The sequence below is a fragment of the Oryctolagus cuniculus genome, chromosome 3, assembly GCF_964237555.1.
Source record: "Oryctolagus cuniculus chromosome 3, mOryCun1.1, whole genome shotgun sequence".
In the NCBI taxonomy this organism is placed as follows: Eukaryota; Metazoa; Chordata; class Mammalia; order Lagomorpha; family Leporidae; genus Oryctolagus; species Oryctolagus cuniculus.
The window spans coordinates 58,846,339-58,868,617 of record NC_091434.1 but is presented as its reverse complement, the minus strand read 5'-3'; the positions used below and the strand labels follow the sequence as shown (position 1 = coordinate 58,868,617).

The following is a 22,279-nucleotide window of genomic DNA, read 5'->3' as shown; positions in this document are numbered from 1 at the left end:
TGAAATAACATTCTTTAAAGGCTGTTACTATATTAAAGTTTTGCCAAGTAAGGAAGGAGGAGCTGTGTGAAAATGAGGTTTTGTTTAATTAGGTTATATAACATTTTGCTGAGACATGTTGGGAAAAGCAATCTCAAGTAGCATGGAATCAGTATGAAATCAAAGACTGGAGCACATCTTATAAAATGTACAGATATTTTGTGTTCATTTTGGAAAATTGCATAGTAATGCTAGGGAAAATGAACTCTGTTTAATGTGTGCATATATGCCTAATATTTGTAAGACTAGAAAAAGTACATATAGATACCTACTAAGAGGGTATTTCAAAAATATCATGGAAAAATGGAATTAAAAGAAAACGTTATTTTGGTGCAAAAGATTTGAAATACCTGTTGCTTTTTCATAATACACATTTTCATGTGTATTCCAATTTTGAATACCCATCATATATAGAATTATAAATCATTGTAAATATCTTTAAATTTCTTTTATTCTCCCACTTTCAAGAATATTCTTTCATAAAAGATTCAAATTTAGAATTCTTTGACTGCTTAGAGCTGTACGTTTTAAAAATGGAGATTCTGGGAGAGATTCCTCCAAAGCCCATAGTCTAGCCCCGCCACCCCCCTTTTTTTCCAACCCACAGCTGCTAACTGAAAGAAAAGAGTTCTTAAAGAGTATATAGGTGGCCACACCTGCTCAAATATCCAAGCTCTATCTAGACCTCCTGCAAACAGCTGCCACTTGGGTATTCCTCAGACCTAAAGAGTGTTTCATCCAGACAGCAACCTGTGCCCAGAGACAGACCAGGGAAGAAGCTAAAGTAGGTTCATGGCCATCATGGTCATTGTATGGGGTGTGGGTAATTCTGAGATTCTAGGTACCAAAGAAGGCAAAGGAGGGGGCACAATCATTTCATTCTAGAGTGTGCCCAGAACAGAGGCCTTCTTGCCAGGACTGAGAGTTGTTCTCTTTCTCTTCACACATACACATATACAAGTACATATCAACGATGTCAATCCCCGCTGCTTAATATCTTTTTAAAGATAGAAAGTTTAACATATCATGATGTATTAATTATCTTTTTAAGGGAGATGAATAATGACATGGATGATCCAAAGAACAAGCAATATAACACATTTGTGCTTGGGGGTACTAGAAAGATTAATTGGCTATGGATATCTAAATACTGCAAACAAAATAATGTTATACTATAAAATAGTGAGACTGAATCTCTTCTCAGAAAGGCCTGGAAAGCCGTCATGTTTCTCTAATGCATAAGAGAAATAAGGATCAGCTTTGCCTTATTCCTGGCTGCACTGCACATTACTGTGGATATAAGGAGTACTAATTCTTCTGAGCAGAGCCAGACAAAGGACTAGTTTGGGGATGACCACTTCAGCTACATCTCTCATGCCTTTGAAAGTCCTTATCCTTCTTTTATGCTCTTTGAAATGGTTTTTCCTTCTTTCTTTCTTTTATATATTTACTGGCTTATAAAGGAAACAGATGAAGAAATGCACAGGAGGAGATAGGGAAAAAGGGCAGAGAGCTCCCATGCTGTCTTTGGACATATCACCTTCCTCCTTGAAACTGACTTTTGGGTTGTTCTAATGAACTTCATTGCATAGGCATGATTGAAGCATGGACCACTATGTCAAAATGTGACTGGACAAAAAGGGGATCACCCAGTGCTAGCAGACTGGGGGAAGAAACCTAGCAAGGCCTGTCTAATCAGATTCTTCTTGGCCTCACTGTGCAGCATTCTTTTGGAATGAGGAGGGTCTCATGACCAACTATCAGACAAGGTAGAATAGAGAATGCTTTTATTCCCAGCAAAAGGCAAGGGGAAATTATAGTTTCTATGAATGCCAGAGGGAAGAGAAATTCTAATTTCTAAGGCCTGCCTTGGGGAGGGTGTTAGGAGCCAGGAACCATGGTTAAATACCAGAAAGTATGTATCATAATATCACATGCAACTCTTGGTTTTCAAACACAGATCCCTTCCGGAAAAACAATATACAACTCAAAAGACACCAGCATTACTGGAATTGGAATGAGTCTTCTTAAAAACATCCAACATTTTTTCCTGTGAGCAACAGCTCTCTTTAACACTGGTGACAGCTGAAGTTCAATCTTTAGTTTTCAAGTAAAAGCAATAAAGCTCTAACTATGTTTAGTTTTGTAATTGGGTAATATTGAGACATAATCATAAAAATGGAACACATGCATAAGAAGCTATGTTTTTAAAAAATAAATATTTTCTTTATTTGAAAGGTAGAGCGACAGAGAGAGAGAGAGAGATAGGACAGACAGACAGAAATATATGCACTGGGTTATTCCCCAAATGATTCCAACAGTCAGATTTGGGCCAAGCTAAAGCCAGGCATTAGGATCTTGATATGGGTCTCCCACGTAGGTTGCAGGGACCAAATACTTGAGTGTGTGTTAGCAGGCAGCTGGATCAGAAGCATCAGGTCTTGAACCAAACATTGCAACTTAGGCATCCCAAACTTTCTGCTAGACCCTGACCCCAGAAACTACTGTTTTTTTATGTATATGTGTGAATGTTTTTATGAGGTAATGTTTCAGCTAATGTCTATGTTTTCAGAGAAGCTAAAGACTTGAATGCAAATAATAGGAGAGGTGTCAGAATATATAAATGCAGTAGAGCAATTCTTAGTAAAATACTTCATCAGATACTTGAGCAATTATTGAAAATTTGTTTATGACAAGACTAGTGTCTGCTAATACTAACTGATAGAATAAAAAAGGGAAAGAACGATCCAACATGGGAAATGGGATACACAGCAGACTCATAGAATGGCAGATGTCCTAAACAGCACTCTGGCCTCAGAATCAGCCCTTAAGGCATTCGGATCTGGCTGAAGAGCCTGTAAGAGAATTTAGGCATGAAAAGCCAAGACACTCTGGCAAAAAAAAAAAAAAAAAAAAAAAAAAAAAAAAAGTACCTAAATGAAAGATCTCTGTGAGTGAGATCCCAGTGGAAAGAACAGGCCATCAAAGAAGGAGGTACTTTTCTCTGCTTTCTCTGAAGGGAGGATAGAACTTCCACTTTGACTATGACCTTGTCTGAATAAGATCGGAGTCGGCGAATACAAAAGGCTTCCATAGCCTTGGCAACTCATGACAGGAGCCTAGGGAGATTACTGACACCATAAACAAGAGTGTCAAACTGTTAAGTCAACAACTGGAGTCACTGTGTATTTACTCCTCATGTAGGATCTCTGTCCTTAATGTGTTGTTCAATGTGAATTAATGCTATAACTAGTACTCAAACATTATTTTACACTTTATGTTTCTGTGTGGATGCAAACCGTTGAAATCTTTACTTAGTATATACTAAGTTGATCTACTGTATATAAAGATAATTGAAAATGAATCTTGATGCGAATGGAATGGGAGAGGGACCGGGAGAGGGGAGGGTTGTGGGTGGGAGGGAAGTTATGGGGAGGGGAAAGCCATTGTAATCCATAAGCTGTACTTTGGAAATTTATATTTATTAAATAAAGTTAAAAAAATTGTTTATGTCAGGTCAGGCATTTAGCGTACTGGTTAGGATTCCACTTGGAACAACTGTATCCTATACTACAGAGCCTGGGTTAGAGCCCTAGCTCGGTCCCAGTTTTAGCTTCCTGATAATGCACACATTGGGGAATGACAGCAAACAATCACTCACATGCCGGTTCCTGCTACCCATGTGGTTGACGTGGATTGAGTTCCAGTGTTAGCCTGGCCTCCTCCTGGCTTTTGTAGGCCTTTGGGGATTAAGCCAGTGCATGGGATCTTTGTCTCCCACTGTTTTTCTGCCTTTCAAGTAAATAAATAAAAGTTTAAAAGTATGCTAAATAGTCAGGTTTAATAAGATACTTAATAAATTGAGGTAACTTGAGCTAGTGAATTTAATCTGTTGTGATATGATTGGCAAGGATTTGTTATGGGACAAGGTAAATTTCTTATATTGTAAGTGATCTACATCCTGGAATATGATCATTATCATTACTTGTGAGTCTCCTTATTACTAACCATATTCTCAAATATTTTAAATGGAAGAAGTGAGCAAGAATGCAAACTCCTGGGGACAAGGCCATCTCACTTCTTCATGACCCTTTTTCTAGAGACAAGAATCTAAAAAGTCTGGAGTAGGTTCCTTAGTAACAATGCATTAGTTAATGAAAGAGGTGAATTAATTTATATCAAGTATTAACTCTTGCCTAGGAATTAGTGTTTTAGATTGGTTATTGTTTACTTTGTTTTATGGCATTAACTCTTCTGGTACAGATATAGAAATGGAGGTTCAATGAATCTGTATCATTTCCCAAACAAAACATGGCTTGCAAAATCATGGAGTCACCTACCAACTGCCATAATTTCTATTCCCTCATAATATTTATACACATCACAACTGAAACCTTTTAGGTCTAACTGGAGTGTTAATATATTAGTTATATACGAATATGGTCCGTAACTTTCTTCCAAACCTAGCAGTCAAGCTGAAACAAGGAAGTGAGTGATCTGTGTTCCAAAATGGCAGATCTCTTTGTCAAGTGTTCCTGGTTGCTCTGCCTTGATGACAGGCAGAAGTCTCAAGCAGACTACTAACCTCAGCCTGGGAGCAATCAGTGGCCAAGGCATCTGAGGGCCACATGTAGCACAAAGAGCAGAGTAGGGCAAAAATCAAGTGGCTCTGGCCCTTCACAGTTACTTGTTCTCAACCTTTCTTTCCAATTCACAGTCCTCCTGGACTCTGGACCTTGGTTACCCAGAACAATGGTCCTGGTCAGTGAGTGCTTGGCCTTGCCAGCCTTCCCTGGACTGCTGCCTAAAATATAACAACTTTGTGCTCCTCCCAGCCTCAACTCTATGGCTCATAGTCTCCCTGAGGCTCTTAAATTCAGTATCTGCCAGAACCTACTGGCTAGTTAGATTCCTTGGGCCAGCGCCGCGGCTCACTAGGCTAATCCTCCACCTTGCGGCGCCGGCACACCGGGTTCTAGTCCAGGTCGGGGCGCCGGATTCTGTCCTGGTTGCCCCTCTTCCAGGCCAGCTCTCTGCTGTGGCAAGGGAGTGCAGTGGAGGATGGCCCAAGTACTTGGGCCCTGCACCTCATGGGAGATCAGGAGAAGCACCTGGCTCCTGCCATCGGATCAGCGCGGTGCGCCGGCCGCAGCGCGCTGGCCGTGGCAGCCATTGGAGGGTGAACCAACGGCAAAAGGAAGACCTTTCTCTCTGTCTCTCTCTCTCACTGTCCACTCTGCCTGTCAAAAAAAAAAAAAAAAAAAAAAAAAAGATTCCTATGTGTGCTGTCTGGGCCCAGAGAACCTCATAGCCACCTAAGAAATGGACTACAGGAAACCTTAGGAGTTCTTAAAAACTTTGAAAAATATGGGGCCAGCACGTGGCATAGTGGATTAAGTTGCTGTCTGTAATGTGGACACGCCAGATGAGTGCTGGTTTGAGTCCTTGCTGCTCTACTTCTGTTCCAGCTCCCTGCTGATGCACCTGGGAAAGCAGTGGAAGAAGGTATAAGTGCATGGGCCCCTGCTAACAACATGGGAGACGGATGGATTTGCAGGCTCCTGGCCCAGGTGCAGACTTTGAAGTCATTTGGGGAGTGAATCAGTGGATGAAAAATCTTTTTCTTTCTCAATTTCGTCTCTTTGTCTCTCTCTGCTTGAAACTCTGCCTTTCAGATAATTAAAATAAAAATTTTTAAAAATATATTGGAAAATAAATTAGCTGTTATTCTAAACTGCATTCTCTGTTAGTGTACTACAATTACGTGGGTCTGCCCTGCCCTCTGTTTGGATAAACTTAAGAACCTTCAAGAATATAATGATTATCTGCAGTTACAAATACATTGCAGTGTGTATCTGTTGGCTGAGTGTGAATCATTTTGGGTTGTTTTGCTATGGTGTTAAATGCTAGTGTAAGCTGAAATAAAATGGATTTATGATAATAATATCTTTACTGTAAATACTGATCAAACAAATCCACATCAGAGACTGTCCCTACTGTTAGCAAAAAGCATACATGAGGTGACATAATGACTGAGATGGTTTAGAGAGAACACTTTAAAAAATGTGGTGTATCCTGGCTCCTGCCATCGGATCAGCGCGGTGCGCCGGCCACAGCGCGCCGGCCGCGGCGGCCATTGGAGGGTGAACCAACGGCAAAGGAAGACCTTTCTCTCTGTCTCTCTCTCTCACTGTCCACTCTGCCTGTCAAAAAAAAAAAAAAATGTGGTGTATCTTTAATGTCTTTAAGAATTGTTTGGCTCACCAAGGACAGAGAACAAGGAGGGAGGTAGAGAGAAAATGTTGACTGGCCTTATCTAACAAGAAACTGAAATAATGTTACCAAGCTTACATTTTCACTCTAAAATAATGTATATTCAAATCATTGTCTTCTGTTCTGAAATGTGAAAGTTATTCATCATAAATTGATTTCAGAGTCCCTAGGGGAAAAGCAATTAACGTGTTTTCTAGGTTTTCACCTGACAAATTGTACAACAGGGAGATAAAATCTGGGAAGTTGCTCAACTGAACTAATTTGTTTAACACCTGATATTAAATATTTGATTAAATTTTGCTTACCAAACTCAGTTTGGAAATAGTTGAAAATGTTCATTTCAGCATATCTCAGACATGAAATGTGCTTTCAGATTGTCACTAGATTGATCTATATAGAAAAAGGTATATAACTTTAGGATATCTGGGAGTTTTCTGAGGCATTTGGAGGTGCTGAGGCATCTAGAATGAGCTATGGAGTGGCAGTAAGAATTCCACTGGCTTCTGGTTCCAGTTCTACCAATAACTAGTTTGGTGAGCTTGGGCAGGTCATGTGATCTCCTTTAGCTTTGGATTTCTTTCTTTGTAAAGGAGGGGCTGGGCTCTGATTTCTATGGTCAATTAAATATCTAAGGTCAATAAAATTTCTAAGGTCAATTAATGAAATCATGTGATCTTTCTAGATGTTTCTTTCAAACTACACTTTGCTTATTTATTTGTGTCTTACAGGTATTACTGGACCTTATCCAGTCATAGCTTCAGCAAACAATACTGCCACAGAAAGGCTACTTGCGTCATTCAATTATATTTTTTCACACTCAAACAATACCTGGCAAATAAAGAAAGTTTTCTAAATTGTGACTGGCACAATCATACTTGGTCAGCTGTGCTGAGAATTGAAGCAAACTATATAAATATTTAGGGCACAGAATGAAGATGAGGCCTGATCTGCTTTTACCTGCATGGTGAACCAAACATGTTATAAATTGTGGACATGGGACAAAGGCCAAAATCCAGCAACTTCAGTACTCTCATTTGGCTTTTCCACTAGAATGCACAAATACACCACAACTTTTTCTAGCTCTCTTGCTCCTGAATCTTCTATTGCATTTACCACCATACTCCAATTCTATTCCTGGGCTCCCTTGTTTCTTTGACATTATCCACTCTTCTACTGTGTCTCTCATTCTCATTCCCATAGCTTAACTTTAGCTACAACAAAATATGTATTTTTAAATCTTGTTGTTTTTTGTATACTGAATTTTCCTCTCAGAATTTTCTTAATTTGTCATTAATATATGGACAGCTCCCAAATTTATATTTTTACCTTGTATCACTTTTGTACAGATAAAACTGTCCACAGACTAAATTCTTATTCAGTAATTCATGTATTAAAAAGAACCCATAATATGAAATGATTCTTTAGGTAAGATGAGATGCATGAAGGATATTGTTTAAATATGTCATTTCTAGAAAGTGGTCTGTGACATGTCTCAATATTTGCTGCATATTTAGAAAGCATTCTCAGTTTTATATAGGACTAACTCAGAAGTTATATTTTATAGAGTTAATTTTTTATGATTCAGAAGTTATTTAGGAGAAATAGAATATAAGAATAAGACTTGTAGGGTTTTAGAATATATTTTCAATTAAAAGGAATCTTACTCTTGCAGGTAAACAAGAAGCTTCTGGTGTGCTAGTTTCTTGAGACTGCTCCCATGCATGTCATAAAATTACTCAGACTTTTCTTTCTACTTTAGAAACCTAAAGCATACTCTATGTCTCCAGCCCAAACCAGCTTTCTCCATTTATGTTTATAATAGTGTCATTCCCCAGGTCACCCAGCCTTAAAAAATACAGAAAGTCATGGCTTTCCCCTTTCCTCTTCTCTACTTGTATGCACTCTCTTTACTTTCAAAACCACGTCTCTGCATCTCTTCTGCACCCACCCAACTCAATGTTCTCATAACCTGCAATATTGCAAGTCTACTAGCTGTAGTCTCAATTCAAGAACCCCTTTCTAAATCTCCACTGAAACTTACCAATTTCATCTTTGTCAGCATTTTATATGATACTTCTATATCATTAACAACTTTCTAAGACTACAGAATGAAGTCTAAATGCTTCACATACAAGACCCACCATAAACAATCTGATCTCTTCAAGAAAAGTTAACTTCTATGTTTAGAAAAGGAAAAAGATGGTTTAGAACTGAAAATCAGCACCCTGGCCTCATAATCAGCCCTTAAGGCATGCGGATCCAGCTGAAATGTCCATGAGAGTATTTCAGGCATGGAAAGCCAAGACACTCTGGGAAAAAAAAAAACCTAAATGAAAGATCTCCCCGAGTGAGATCCCAGTGGAAAGAATGGGTCATCAAAGAAGGAGGTACCTTTCTCTGAAGGGAGGAGAGAACTTCCACTTTGACCATGGCCTTGTCTAAATATGATCAGAGTCAGTGAACTCAGGGGGCTTCCATAGCCTTGGCAGCTCATGACAAGAGCCTAGGTTGATTGCTGATGCCATAAACAAGAGTGTCAATTTGTTAAGTCAACAACAGGAGTCACTGTGCACTTACTCCTCATGTAGGATCTTTGTCCTTAGTGTGCTGTACATTGAGATTTAATGCTATAACTAGTACTCAAACAGTATTTTTCACTTTATGTTTCTGTGTGGGAGCAAACTGTTGAAATCTTTACTTCATGTATGCTAAACTGATCTTCTGTATATAAAGAGAATCGAAAATGAATCTTGATATGAATGGAAGGGGAGAGGGAGTGGGAAAGGGGAGGGTTGCGGGTTGGAGGGACGTTATGGGGGGGAAGCCATTGTAATCCATATTCTGTACTTTGGAAATTTATATTCATTAAATAAAAGTTAAAAAAAAGAAAAGGAAAAAAATAGTTTAGAACTGAGAAATCTAGAGAACTTTTGATACTTAGTATAGCTTATTTCTTATTTAATCTGTCAACAGGTGTGTTTAAAGATTATCTTATTTTGCAGTCAAACAGAAATTAAGAATACAACTATGGAAAAGGACTTTTAGAGCAAATATATTGAGGAAGGGAATACAAGCATACTTCAAAAGGTTAATGGAGAACTTAAAAGATAAGTTTATTTTGGTGCAAAAAATGTTATCCATGCACTTTTTCCCCCACAATATACATTTTTCATGAAATTTTGAAGACCTCTCATGAACATCGATTTCAAAATTTTTGTACCAAAAGAAACATCCTTTATACTCCTTTTCCATGAACTTTTTGAAGTAACCTCCTATGAATGGCAGAAAGCAAAAGGATCTGGGTTCCTTTTTTGAGTGAGCCCAGGGTCTCCTAGAAAATAACAAAGGTGGGGAACATCTGACCACAAAATTATTTGTTCTGACCTGCCTAGGCAACTTTAGGCAGGACTCAAAATTCAATGAATCTATAGCAGGCTAATTTTTAAGCTGATAATTCTGTATGGCCTGCAAATGATGTTATAAATATCCAAATGGCCCTTAGCAGAAAAGTTTTCCCACTCCTACAAAGCACAAGATAGAAACATCTAGAATGAGAGCATTTGGTGTCAGGCTCAGACTAGACATAAAGGAAGACTTTAATGTGCTTGTGCATTAAGGCCTAAGAGAAAAGACTTATAGAATAAAGACTTACTATGATCCTTTAAAAATCTATCAAATTTATTTGAAATCTATTCTCAGAATTACTGCATGTGAGACTTTATGGAAGCTGAAAATAGATAATGATACTTAATGTCATCAAATAGAATTGGTGACTCAATCGAACTACTTGAAACAAAGTAAAATATGGTATAGATCTTACAAATGACTGCCCAGGTCCAAATCCTGGTTATGCCCTTATTCGCTGTATATCCTTAAGCAAGTTACTTTATTTTTCCTGTGTTTCAGTTTCCTTAACTACAAAATATAGACAATAATACAATATATCTCATTTACTAACTAGTAAATGAGATAATGCATGTACGGTGCTTGAAAAGGCACCAAGTACATATTTGAGTACTTGTTCACAAACCTGTACAGTGAGCAGTATTATACCTGTTTGAAAAGATAACAAATCTATGCCATAGAGAGATTGGGACTTGCTAAAAGTAACACTGCTGCTAAGTGCTATAAACCTGTGCAACTCTAAAACCTTTACTCTTTCTCCACACTGCCTTATTGCTATGTATTGCTGAAAATGAAAGAATAGATAGGACATAGGACCTACCTTCAAGGACAACACTATAATACAGAAAAAAGCAAGACACGGATGAACAATTCTGCATAAGTGTTCAAGTTACAATGGTATTGTGGAATGTAATCTTGCCTTGAAGGGATAGAGATGACTTCTACAGAAATTTACAGCTAAACCATATCTTGAAGTGTGAGTAGAAATTAGGTCACTAGCTGCGGTTGGGTAGAAAGCACTCTAAACAGAGGGGAAACAGCAGGGAAATGAGTGGAGAGGATGCTGAACACACCAAGGTGCAAAGGCCGTGAAAGGGCACAGAATTCTGGTGCTTGCAATAGGCCAGCTCTGCTAGAATATGGAATGTGGAGTAGGGATGAGGCCTGATTTTAAAAGGACAAAGTCAGTGTGGTTCTGTTCTACCAGCTGTGGAACTACAAATCAAGCAGTAGAGGCAACACTACCTGCAACAATCAGTATGCTTATTGGATATATAGGCTGGTGCTTACTGGTATTGAATCATGGGTTAAAGTCCTTTTAAATACAATATATGCCTCAGACCTAAGGTGATCAGATCTGTCTATAGGTGGTATATACTTTCCAAGGAAAATAACCTCTTAACAATTGAAAAAAATATCTCTTACTTCCCACTTCCAGGTATTCTTTCTTAAGGAAACTTATGTATGTTAAAATTGCATGTTTAAATTTCTTTGTTTCTAATGGTAAAGCATCTTTAGTACTTATTGTGTGAAAAATATATTTTTAGTGCTTTATTCTAACAGTTCCCATGGTAGTAGACTAGTATCCTAGAGATGGGCTACAGAGAAGTGTTGGTATAAGAAGCACTTTAAACTCCATTCCTTTTTTAAAAATTTTATTTAAGTTATATAAGTTTCGTGTATGTTGTATATACATAATTAGGAACGCAGTGAGACTTCCAACCCTACCCTCCCTCCCATGCATGATCCAACCCTTCTTTTTCCTCCCTCTCCCATTCCTAAATTTTTACAAAGATCTACTTTCAGTTTACTTCATGATCATAAAGTTAACCTTATACTAAGAAAAAGAGATCAACAAATGGTATGAAGAAAAATAAAAAGACACTGTTCCTCAACAGAAAAGACAATGGCTATAAACATCATCAAATCTAAAATGTCCATTTCACTCCAATACATTACATTTCATGTACTCTATTAGTTACCTTGGACCAAGGAAAACTATCAGTCTTTTGGGGACTGGCTTATTTAACTAAGTATAATGGCTTAGTTGCATCTATTTTGTTGTAAAAGATAGGATTTCATTTTTTTTTTTTTACAGCTGAGTATATATGCACTGCTCCATAGTGTAGATAGACCATAATTTCTTTGTCAGTAGACATAAACTCCATTATTTAAAATAGATTTCTTATCAGTGGGATTCAATAGTCAGTACAAGTTTACTATTAAAAGGGTTATTAAGAAGTAATAAAAATATAAGCCTAGTAGGGCACCTTAACAAATTTCAGCATAATATGTTTTAACTCTTAAAGATAACTTCATACATGGTAAAAGTACTTCATTTAATGCCTTCTTGTATAGTTTGTGGTAAAGTTATCTGCATGATCCCAGTATGTTGAAAAACTACATATTTTAACAATATTAAAATCTGAGACTGTTAAAACTCCTGGGATGTAATAATCTTTTACCGATGAAGTATGTAGTAAGAGTCAGGTGCTTGGTAAGCACTAGGAAGACATAGCTGTGACCAGGAAAAAAATTTATATGGATTAAAAACATAAAATAACAGGGCTGGTATTGTGGCACAATGAGGGAACTACCTGAGATGCTGGCATTCCGTATGAGCACCAGTGTAAGTCCCAGCTGCTCTGTTTCTGGTCCAGCTTCCTGACAATGTATCTGGAAAGACAATGAACACATTTGTGGAGTGAACCAGAGGATGGAAGATCTCTTTTCTCTCTGTCTCGCCCTCTCTGCCACTCTGCCTTTCAAATAAATAATAATCTTTTTTTCTTAAAAAAGATAGAGTGAAACCTCTCTGTCAACCCTTAAAAACATAAAATAACCATGATGTAATATGATATTTAGTAAAATAGAAGTATGTATCAAATACTTATAGACTTGAGAATCAAGAGAAGACATTCCTAACTTGGAGGAAAAAAAAAAAAAACCTGATAATTAAGCAATTCGGTACAAATTTTTTTACCCAGTAACCAGACTTGGGAAGGTTGAGTCATTTATATAGATCAGAAAAACATCTGATTAGCATTAACTTGCCTAGTGTTTGATCCTAATTCAAATGATAATACTGAAATTATTAGTAGTTCTCTTATCTTTTAAAACAACTTGGCCTCCCTTAGAAGCATTTTAAAAAGCAAATTATGCAACATTCACCTGGGAAACTAGAAAAGTTTCCTTAGCTTATATAATATCTTTCAGTCAAGTCACTATCTAAAGTATGACGGCATTCCTGTGAGCACTTACTGTGGCTTATATAATTTTTTTCAATTAAGATTCTTCTGAGGGGCTGGCATGTGGCTCAGCAAGTTAAAGCCATGGCCTGCAGCACTGGGATCCCATATGGCTGCCAGTTCAAGCCCCAGCTGCACCACTTCCATACAGCTCCCCACTAATATGCCTGGGAAAGCAATGGGATATGGAACAAGTGTTTGGGCCCCTGCCACTTACATGGGGGACCCAGAAGAAACTCCTGGTTCCTGATTTGGCCTGGCCCAGCCTAGCTGTTGTTGCGATCTGTGGCATGAACCAGCAGATGGAACTCTCTCTGTCTCTGTCTCTTTCTTTCTCTCTGTAAATCTGCCTTTCAGATAAATAAGTAAATCTTCAAATATTCTTTTGAGACTTGAAAATGTACAAAACATTTCTTACAAACTGTGAAGAGTTTTTTTTTTTCTTTTTGGTTGCTTTTATTTTTTTTGTTGTTGTTGATGATATTTTCCCCAAAGAAACATTTTATTTAATGAGTACAAATTTAATAAGTACAACTTTAGGAATATAGTGATTCTTCTAACCATACTTGCCCTCCCACCCCACTTCCTCCACCCTCTCCCATTCCAAATCCCATTATCCATTCAGAAAACAAAAACAAAACAAAAAACAATTGTTCCTCAACAGTCAAGACAAGAGCCGCTCAAGTCATTGCTTCTCAAAGTGTCAATTTCATTTCTACAGATTACCTTTTAGGTGCTCTATTAATTATCACAGATAAGGGAGAATGGTATTTGTCCCTTTGGGACTGGCTTATTTCACTAAGTATGAGGTATTTTCCAGATTCATCCACTTTATTGCAAATGATTAGATTTCATTTTTTTTTTACCACTGTGTAGTATTCCATAGAGAACATATCCCATAATTTATGTATCCAGTCTTCAGTTGACAGGCATTTTGGTTGATTCCATGTCTTAGTTATTGTGAATTGAGCTGCAATAAGTATAGGGGTATAGATAACTCTTTTATTTGCTGGTTTCACTTCCTGTGGGTAAATTTTCAGAAATGGTTTTGGCTGGGTCATATGGTAGGTCTATATTCAGATTTCTGAGGTATCTCCAAACTGATTTCCATTTTGGTTTTACCAGTTTACCTTCCCACCAACAATGGAGTGGGGAACCTTTTTCCTCACATCCTAGCCAGCATTTGCGGTTTGTTGATTTCTATATGAAAGCCATTCTAACTGGTATAAGGTGGAACCCTGTTGTGGTTTTGATTTGCATTTCCCTGATGGCTAGTGAGGCTAGTGATCCTGAACATTTTTTCATGTGCCTGCTGGCCATTTGTATTTCCTCTTTTGAAAAACATCTGTTTAAGTCCTTGGCCCATCTCTTAACTTGGTTGTTTGTTTTGTTGCTGTGGAGTTTTTTGCTCTCTTTATGTATTCTGATTATTAATCCTTTATCAGTTGCATTGTTTGCAAATAATTTCTCCCATTCTATTCATTGACTCTTCCCTTTCCTGAGTGTTTCTTTTGTAGTACAGAAGTTTCTCAGTTTGATGTAATACCATTTGTTAATTTTGGCTTTGATTGTACCTCCAGGGTCTTTTCTAAGAAATCTTTGCCTATGCCAATGGGTTCCCCAATGTTCTCTGGTATCAGGTTGTAGATTTAGGTCTTTAATCCATTTTGAATGGATTTTGGTATAAGGTGTAAGGTAAGGGTCCTGCTTCATATTTCTGCATGTGGAAATCCAGTTTCCTAGTACTATTTGTTGAAGAGACTGTCCTTGATTCAGGAATTGGTTTTAGCTCCTTGGTCAAATATGAATTGGTTGTAGATGCTTGGATTTATTTCTGGTGTTTCTATTCTGTTCCCTTGGAATAGCCATCAGTTTTTGTACCGGTACCAGGCTGTTTTAACTGCCTTGTAGTATTTCTCTTGAAATCTGGAATTGTGATGACTCCAGCTTTGTTTTTGTTGTATAAGATTGCTTTAGATATTCGAGGTCTTCTGTGTTTCCATGTGAATTTCAGCATCATTTTTTTTAACTGAGAAGAATGTCTTTGGTATTTTGATTGGCATCACATTGAATCTGTAAATTGCTTTTGGAAGATGGATATTTTGATGATATTGACTCTTCCAATCCATGAACATGGCAGATTTTTCCTTTTTTTTTTTTTTTTTTTTGCTATGTTCTTCTATTTCTCTCTTTAGTGTTTTGTAATTCTCATTGTATAGATCTTTGACATCCTTGGTTAAATTTATTCCAAAGTATTTGATTTTTTGTGGTTATTGTGAACAAGATTGATCTTAGAAATTCTTTCTCAGCCATGGCATTGTCTGTGTACACAAAAGCTCTTGACTTTTGTGTATTGATTTTATATCCTTCTACTTTACCACACTATTCTATGAGTTCCAATATATATAAATCATGTCATCTGCACATAAAGATAGTTTGACTTCCTTTTCCCAATTTGAATCCCTTTTAATTTTTTTCTTGCCTAATGGCTCTGGCTAAAACTTCCAGACTATATTAAGTAACAGTGGTGGGAATGGACATCTTTGTCTGGTTCCATATCTCAGTGGGAATGCTTCCATCTTTTCTTTATTCAATAGGACACTGGCCATGGGTTTGTCATAAATTGCATTGACAGTGTTAAGGAATGTTCCTTCTATACCCAATTTGCTTAGAGTTTTTATCATGAAAGGGTGTTGTATTTATCAAATACCTTGTCTGCATCTATTGAGATAATCATATGGTTTTTGTTCAGTTTGTTAATGTGTTGTATCACAATGCTTGATTTGCAAATGTTGAACCATCCTTGCATACCAGGGATAAATCCCACTTGGTCTGGGTGAATGATCTTTCTAATGTACTATTGGATTTGATTGGCCAGAATTTTGTTGAGGATTTTTGTGTCTATGTTCATCAGAGAAACTGGTTTGTAGTTCTTTTTCTTTGCTGCATCTTTTCCAAGTTTAGGAATTAAGGTGATGCAGGCTTCATAGAAGGAGTTTGGGAGGATTCCCTCCCTTTCAATTGTTTTGAATAACTTGAGAAGAAGTGGAGTTCATTTTTCTTTAAATGTCTGATAGAATTCAGCAGTGAAGCAATCTGGTCCTGCACTTTTCTGTGTTGGGAGAGTCTTTATTACTTATTCAATTTCTGCAGGTAATGGATCTGCTAAGGTTTTCTATGTCTTCATGGCTCAATTTAGGTAGGTTGTATGTGTCCAGGAATGTATCCATTTCTTCTAGGTTGCCCAGTTTTTTGGTAAGCAGCTGATTGCAGTAATTTCTGATGATTTTTTCATTTTTGTGGTGTCTGTTGTTACATTTTCTTTTTCATCTCTAATTTTGTTGATTTGCGTCTTCTCTCTCCTTTTTTGGGTGAGTTGAGTCAATGGTGTATCAATTTTGTTTATTTTTTCAAAAAACCAGCTCTTCATTTTGCTGATCTTTCGTACTTTTTTTGTTTCAATTTTGTTGATTTATTCTCTAATTTTAATTATTTCTTTTCTCCAACTAGTTTTGGGTTTGATTTGCTATTGTTTTTCTACATCCTTGAGATACATTGATAGTTAATTTATTTGGTGCCTTTCCAATTTCTTGATGTGGGCACCTATTGATATAAACTTTCCTCTTAACACTGCTTTTGCTGTATCCCATAAGTTTTGACATGTTGTATTGTCATCTTCATTTGTTTCCAGAAATTTTTTTACTTCTTTTTTGATTTCTTCTTTGACCCACTGTTCATTCAGGAGCATGTTGTTTGGTCTCCATACTTTGTATATGTTCTAGAGATTCCTGAGTTGCTGATTTCCATCTTCATTGCATTGTGGTCCAAGAAGATGAATGCTATGGTTTCAATTTTTTTGAATTTACTGAGTCTTGCTTTATGACCTAGTCTGTGGTCAGTCCTAGAGAAGGTTCCATGCACTGCTGAGAAGAATGTGTATTCCACAATTGCAGGTTATAAAGTTCTATAGATATTTGTTAGACCCCATTTGTTCTGTAGTGTTGATTAGCTCTGCTGACTCCTTGCTAATTTATTTTTTTTATTTTTATTTTTTTTTTATTTTTATTTTTTTGACAGGCAGAGTGGACAGTGAGAGAGAGGGACAGAGAGAAAGGTCTTCCTTTTGCCGTTGGTTCACCCTCCAATGGCCGCCGCGGCCGGCGCGCTGCGGCCGGCACACCGCGCTGATCCGATGGCAGGAGCCAGGAGCCAGGTGCTTTTCCTGGTCTCCCATGGGGTGCAGGGCCCAAGCACCTGGGCCATCCTCCACTGCACTCCCTGGCCACAGCAGAGGGCTGGCCTGGAAGAGGGGCAACCGGGACAGAATCCGGCGCCCCGACCGGGACTAGAACCCGGTGTGCCAGCGCCGCTAGGCGGAGGATTAGCCTAGTGAGCTGCGGCGCCGGCCTCCTTGCTAATTTAATGTCTGGTTGATCTGTCCATTGCTGAAGTGGGATATTGAAATCCCCCATTACTATTGTATTTGAGTCTATGTCTCCCTTTAGATCCTTTAAGATTTCTCTTAAATAGCCAGGTGCCCTGTAATTAGGTGCATATATGTTTATAATAGTTATATCTTACTGTTGAATTGATCCCTTAGTCATTACGTAAAGTCTTTCTTTGTCTCCTTTAACAATTTTTGTGTTAAAGTCTATTTTGTCTTATATTAGGATAGCTACACCATCTCTTTTTTGGTTTCTGTTAGCATGCAGTATTTTTTTCCATCCTTTCACTTTTAGTGTGCATGTATCTTTATTCGGGAGATGTGTTTTTTGTAGGTGGCAAATGTCTGGGTTTTGTTTTTTAATCCATTCAGCCAGTCTGTATCTTTTAACTGGAGAGTTAAGGCCATTTACATTCAAGGTAGCTATAAATAACAACTTTGCCCTGCCATTTTTCCATAAATATTCCTATTTTTTACTCTTTGTAGGTTTTTTTTTTTTTTTGACAGGCAGAGTTAGACAGTGAGAGAGACAGACAGAGAGAAAGGTCTTCCTTCCATTGGTCCATTGGTTCACCCCCCAAATTGCCGCTACGGCTGGTGTGCTGCACTGATCTGAAGCCAGGAGCCAAGTGCTTCCTCCTGGTCTCCCATGTGGGTGCAGGGCCCAAGCACTTGGGCCATCCTCCACTGCCTTCCCGGGCCACAGCAGAGAGCTGGACTGGAAGAGGAGCAATCAGGACAAAATCTGGCACCTCAACCAGAACTAAAACCCGGCAATGCAGGCGGAGGATTAGCCTAGTGAGCTGCGGTGCCAGCCTTCCTTTGTAGTTTTACTGGTGGATTTCTTTCCTTTGCCTTCTTTGGTAGTGATTATCATGTTTTAGTGTTTCTGTGTGCAGTACATCCTTAAGCATCTTCTGCTGGGCTGGATGGGTCATGACAAATTCTTTCAGTTTCTGTTTGTCATGGAAGTTCTTTATTTCACCTTCATTCATAAATGTGAGTTTTCCAGGGCATGATATTCTGGGTTGACAGTTTTTTTCTCTTAATGCTTGGAATATATCTTGCCATTCTCCTCTAGCTTATAGGGTTTCTGATAAGAAGTCCACTGTGAATCCTGTGCGCTTCCTGTACTTGGATGTCCCTTTCTTTCTCCAAATTGGGGAATGTTTCTGTTATTTTTTTCATTAAAAAGGCCTCTAATCCTTTCTATCTTTCCACACTTTCAGGAACTCCTAGAACCTGTATCATTTGAAAGTATCTCATTTGAAAGTATCCTGTAGATTCCCTATAGTGTTTTTTAGTATTCTAATTTCTTCTTCTTGTGTTTGGTCTGACTGTATATTTTCCTGTGCTTTGTCATCTAGTCAAATATTCTTTCTTCTGCTTCACTGATTCTGCTGTTAAGGCTTTCCACTGCATTTTTTAATTTTTTCTATTGATTTCTTCATTTCCAAGATTTAATTTTGCTTTCTCTTTAAGATCTCAATTTCATGGGAGAAATTTCCTTTCATATCATGTATGGATTTCATTAGCTCATTCATTTGATTCTGATTACTTCTAAGTAATCCTATGGACAATGTTTTGAATTCAATTTCTGGCATTTCTTCCATCTCATCATCTTCACAATCCAGTACTGAAATGTTGTGTTCTTTTGGAAGTCTCATGTTGTCTTCCTTATTCTTGTTTCTTGAATTGGTGCATTTGTTACTCAGCATTTGTGGAGGTACTCTGGTTTGTTTTTTCGCTGTGGTGGGTTTTATGTTGGTATTATGCTACTGTAATTAGTGGAGTATCTGCTTTCAGTGCATACTTAGAGGTGTGTGGTGGGTGTGGCCAGGGAGCTCTGTTCCTTTCTCCAGCATGGAAGGCGTGTCTGAGCTGACACACCCAGGTTTGGTAGGGTAGATCTCTCTCTCTTTTTTTTTTTTTTTTTTTTTTTAATTCAGAGGGGGAGTATGTTCTTGTCTGTTGGCATAGACTCAACTGAGCTCCTCTCCTCAAAGGAGACCAGTGCCTGTGCACTAGCCACAGTGTGTATATTATTGGTCCACTCTGCCACAAGGACCACACAAATATTCTGTGCAGTCCTCAGTGTAAGCCCAGATTCCCGAGCAATGTCTCTTGCCCTGATCGTGTGTAGCCTCCCATAGTGACTTCCCAAAGTCCCAGCCACACCTTTAGTCCTCCCACACAGCCTCAGTGTTTTCACAGTCCTAGCACAAAAGCCTCCCACAGTCCTGAGAACCTAGCCCCTGTCTATTCTCCCTGCCAAACTCAGGATTCTCTGCTTGGCTAGTTGCTTGGCGCGGACATGAGCTGACACACCTGTTACGTATGTCCAAAATGGTGCCTGCTCTCTGTCAGCTTGTTACAGGACATCTTTTTAGGATCATCAGGGAGAGAGAAAATGTACCCTCCTTTTGTTTTTGCTTTTCTAGTTTGGCAGGTACACTATCTCCCATGGGGCTCCAAGCTGGATTCCATGTAGGTTCTCCCTGCAGCTTTTTCACCAGTGGACTAAGCTGCTGCACTCTGGTCTCACCTCACTCTTCAATGCTGGTGTGGAGGCTCTTGGCTGCTGGAGTCCTAAATTGTGTGCATCCTTGTCCTCCACGTAGGTCCATTGTGTTCCTTCAATTTGTGTAGAGTTTCCTCAGCTGCTTTCTCCCTAACTCTTCCCTGAGACAGCACTCTTTCTACTTTTTTAAAACTATCTTCTCCTAGAATTGAGCTGCAAGCTCCCTCCATACTCAGCCATCTTAATACAAACTTGGTTGCTTTTAGAACAGAAATTTTTAATCTGTGAGCTACTGATCCTTATAATCTGAATTCTTTATGATAGATAACAGATAAATCACAACTTTTTTTTAACATATAATGATTTCATCATCCCTCTACCCCTCCTGGACTTTTGGACTAAAGTAATTCCATACAACTCCTGCTTTATAAAAAACAAAAGGGAGGAATGTTAGGAAAATGGTGCATTTTTATCTATGGTGTGATCTACACCCTAACACCATCCTAGGCTCTAGCCCCCGCCACCATTGCTGGAAGCCAGATGGCCACATGGCCCAACCACCTTTGTCAAGCTCCACCCCCATCCTAATGGGATTTGCTACTCCTGCTTCCCTGCCCGATCTCTGGAAAAGTTTTAAAAGGACCTGTTCCTGAACATGTGGCTCTCTTGCTCTCTCTTCTCTGCGCTCTCTGCTCTCCTCTCCTCTCCCCCTCTAGTCTCTCTTCTCTCTGCTCTCTTTCTTCTCTCCTCACTAGATCCTCTCCTCTCTGTCTCTCTCTCTCTTATAATCTCCTTCTCTCTTTTGCCCTCTTTGCCCCTTCCCTCCAGTCTGCTGGGTTTTCCCTAATAAACCTTTTCCCTTAAAAAAATACAATGATTTAAATGTTAGTTTGTTTTCATCTACTTGGAAGTCAGAGAGAGAGAGACAGAGAGATAAATAAATATTTTCTCCCATCCACAAATTCACTCCTCAAATGCCTGCAGTAGGCAGAACTAGGCCAGGCCAAATCCAGGAGTGTGGAATTCCATCCAGGTCTCTAAGTGGGTTGCAGAGGCCCAAGCATTGTACCATCAGCTGCTGCCTCCCATAATGTATTAGTAGGAAGTTGGATGGGAAATGGAGTGGCTAGGACTTAAACCTATACTCAATATGGGATGCTGGCATCCCAAATGGCAACTTAGCCCACTGTGCAACAACATGCCACAACTCCTGTTCCAATAAATCACAATTTCAAATCTGAGCAATCCTTACATTAATGTGTTTTGCTTTTGGCTAGTGATAATTAGAACTTATGTTTTTATGGAGCCAGCGCCATGGTGCACTAGGTTAATCCTCCGCCGGCAGCGCTGGCATCCCATATGGGTGCCGGGTCTAGTCCTGGCTGCTCCTCTTCCAGTCTGGCTCTCTGCTGTGGCCTGGGAAAGCAGTGGAGGATGGCCCAAATGCTTGGGCCCCTGTGCCTGCATGGGAGATTGGGAGGAAGCACCTGGCTCCTGACTTCGGATCGGCGCAGCTGTGGCTGTTGAAGCCACGTGGGGAGTGAACCAACGGAAGGAAGATCTTTCTCTGTCTTTCTCACTGTCTGTAACTCTACCTGTCAAATAAATAAAATCTTTTTTTAAAAAAAAAGAACTTATGTTTTCTAAGGTACATGGAGAATAAATTTTTAGTATTTCCTCTACTTTTCCATGTAATGGTGATGTCAGCTTCTATTACCAACAAAGCTGTTAATTTCTTTTTGGCTACTCCAAAGAAATATAACTTCACTTCTTTAGCTCATTTATTTCATTCTCAAATTCCCTATACCTAATAAATATATGTCTGCAACAGAGTGATTTCATGATACATTAATGGGATTATTAGATTACAGGATTCACGAATCATTTAAAAAATTAGTGCCTTCCTATTTTTCAAGTTATAGAAAAGTAATGATTCTGGCTCCATGTATTTAAAAGCACAATGTTAACATGTGCCAAGTATGTCAAATCTGTTAATGTTGGCTCCCTTTCTCACTTGCTTCTCTACTTTCTCTAGCCTTTAGAATTTCCCTAGCCAGAGTCACTCTTCTCATCCCTGACAGCTTTTCTTTTTTTAAAAAGACTTTATTTATTTGAAAGTCAGAGTTACACACACACACACACAGAGAGAGAGAGAGAGAGAGAGAGAGAGAAAGAGAGAGGTATTCCATCCAATGGTTCACTCCCCAAATGGCTCCAATGGCTGGAGCTGGGCCGATCCAAAGCCAGGAACCAGGAGCTTCCTCTGGATCTCCTACATGGGTGCAGGGGCCCAAGGACTTGGGCCATCTTCTACTGCTTTCCCAGGTCATAGCAGAGAGCTGGATCAGA

General features: G+C 38.7%; 1 protein-coding gene and 1 long non-coding RNA gene across 2 annotated transcripts in view; one reads left to right on the top strand and one right to left on the bottom strand.

Moving 5' to 3' along the window:
• ITPRID2 (ITPR interacting domain containing 2) overlaps positions 1–22,279 on the top strand; it is a 104,099-nt gene that overhangs the window by 18,078 nt on the left and 63,742 nt on the right. The window lies entirely within an intron of this gene.
• LOC138843087 (uncharacterized) overlaps positions 12,314–22,279 on the bottom strand; it is a 29,153-nt gene continuing 19,187 nt past the window's right edge. Inside the window, exon 2 of the long non-coding RNA XR_011387577.1 lies at positions 12,314–12,393. This is a non-coding gene — a long non-coding RNA (uncharacterized lncRNA). The remainder of the gene's footprint in view (positions 12,394–22,279) is intronic.